This window comes from Dromaius novaehollandiae, unplaced genomic scaffold (assembly GCF_036370855.1).
Source record: "Dromaius novaehollandiae isolate bDroNov1 unplaced genomic scaffold, bDroNov1.hap1 HAP1_SCAFFOLD_189, whole genome shotgun sequence".
Taxonomy (NCBI): Eukaryota; Metazoa; Chordata; class Aves; order Casuariiformes; family Dromaiidae; genus Dromaius; species Dromaius novaehollandiae.
In genome coordinates, this window is record NW_026991318.1 from 27,501 (window position 1) to 30,000 (window position 2,500).

The following is a 2,500-nucleotide window of genomic DNA, read 5'->3' on the forward strand; positions in this document are numbered from 1 at the left end:
GGCGCTGCGTGGGGGTGAGGGAGCAGCGTCTGCCAGAGGTGCCCGCTCGAGCCTGAACACCGGCCACCCCCCCGCGCTCCCTGGGACAGGGCGAGCAGGGAAGCACCGGCCCGCCGAGGGGCCTCTGCGACGTGTCCCGGGACGCCTCAGCGGGCGCTGCGTGCGGGTAGGGATGGGATCGGCAGCCGGAGCGCTGGCATCGCCCCGCGCTGCCTGCGGCGGAGAACCCCGAAGCCGGAGCCGCACGGGGCACCCCCGTGCCCCCCTTCGCTCTCACTCTCGCTCTCGCCGGGCCAACCCGCGCTCCAGCCACTAGCCGCCGGCGAGCCCGCTCTCCGCGCTTCCTGGCACCTGGGACACGCTCGCGGGGCTGCCAGGGAGCTGCCGGGAGGCCGCCGCACCAAGCGCGCTCCGGTGGAGAGAACCGGGACGGGACCGCTCCTGCCTGCCCTCACAGGCCGCCTCACCCCTCTCGCAAGTCGGCTGCATGCGCAGGGGGCGCCCGGGAGCCAGTCTCCGGAAGGTGAGTGGTTGCTCACCTCTCTCCCCTACAGTCGTACCGCTAAGTCAGGCGGCGCCGGAGAGCCAAAGGACACCCGCCCCTCCTACCGGGGAGGGGCGCGGGAATGGCCCACGTCTACGATGACGTAACTGGAGGCAGCGACGCAGAGCGACCCCTTTCGCCGCTCCAGAGGAAAGCCGGGGGAAACAGGTCTACCGGTCACCACCCCGAAGGGCGGCCAAGTCTCGCCGGAGCCGGGTAGACCTGCTGACAGCGTGGGAGGCGGACCCGGGAGACGGCCTGCCACTTCCTCGCGCCTCCCGGAGCCCGGTCGACCGGCTGGCCGAGCCCCAAGCCCGGAGCCGGGTAGACCGGCACGCCGCGCGCCCCAGGCAGCCTCGCGGAGCCCGGTCGACCAGCTCGCCCCTCCGCGACCCCCGGATCCAGGTCGACCTGCTCGCCTCCGCGAGACCCAGCGGAGCCGCGTCGACCGGCTCGCCCCTCCGAGACTCCCGGAGCCGGTAGACCCTCTGGCCGCCGCCAAGGCAGCCTCCCAGGCCCGGGGGCGTGGGCCGGCCGCTGCCACGGCGGACCCGCTGCGCCGGCCGCTACCGGGACGGCCCGCCGCGCACCCCCGGTCGTCCCCCCCCCCCCCCCCCCCCCCCGGCTCGAGCGCTTCGCTTGTTTGTTTGTTCGTTTCTTTCGGGGCAAGGGGTTCCGCTCGCTTCTTTTTGGGGTCGTGTTGTTTTTCGGGTTTGCTCTTGTTTCTTTGCGTTTCCGAGCACGCGCGTCTTTTCCCCTCCTTTTCCTGCCTTGCTGATTTTTCTCGGTTTTCTGTGTGGGAGCGCGGTGCCCCCCCCCCCCCCCCGCCCCGCCCCGCCCCGGCACGCGGTCCTACAGCAGGGGAAGGTGCTCACTTACGAATCTAGGTCTCTAGGTCTTGTCTGTCTGTCTGTCTGTCTGTCTGTCTGCCTTTTATTCCTTTCTTTCTTTTCCTCTTTCTTCCTTTCTTTCTTTCTTCTTGCCTGGCCGCTGCCGCCCCTTACCCCCTCCCTTTCCTGGTGCCTGCCTTGCTCCCCTCGCACTGCTTCCAACGCCCCGCCTCAGCAGAAATCCCTGACCCCGGGCTGACCGGCGCCCCGAGGCAGCAGGGGGGCCCCGGGGCGGGGCACGCGCGCACACAAACACACACTCCACACAGGCGCCGTCAGCGGGGCAGGGCGGCACTGGCCCGCCAACAACCCGTGATACCGCGCCTGGCGCGCGCCCCCCGCCCCCCCCCCCCAACAAGGCAGCGGAGGGTGCTTGTGTGCGAACCCGCGCCGTTCGCGCCTTTTTTTTTTTTTTTAATCGGTTCTCGCGCCGTCCGCCCGCCGGCCCCCCCCGCGCCCCCCCCCCCCCCCCCGCCCGCCTTTTCGCCGCCGCCAAGCCTGCTTGTTCCCTCACGTTCCCCGGCCGGGGCCGTTCCGTTCCGAAGCCTCGGGGTTCCGCGCGCCTCTGGGAGCCGAGGCGGAATCTTCGCGCCCCCCCCCCCACCCCCCCCCGCGCGCCCCCCCCCCCACCCCGCCCCGACCCCCGTTCCGTTCCGAAGCCTCGGGGTTCCGCGCGCCTCTGGGAGCCGAGGCGGAATCTTCGCGCCCCCCCCCACCCCCCCCGCGCGCCCCCCCCCCCACCCCGCCCCGACCCCCGTTCCGTTCCGAAGCCTCAGGGTTCCGCGCGCCTCTGGGAGCCGAGGCGGAATCTTCGCGCCCCCCCCACCCCCCCCGCGCGCCCCCCCCCCCGCCACGCCCCGACCCCCGTTCCGTTCCGAAGCCTCGGGGTTCCGCGCGCCTCTGGGAGCCGAGGCGGAATCTTCGCGCCCCCCCCACCCCCCCCGCGCGCCCCCCCCCCCGCCACGCCCCGACCCCCGTTCCGTTCCGAAGCCTCGGGGTTCCGCGCGCCTCTGGGAGCCGAGGCGGAATCTTCGCGCCCGCCCCCCCCCCCCCCCCCCGGCGCGCC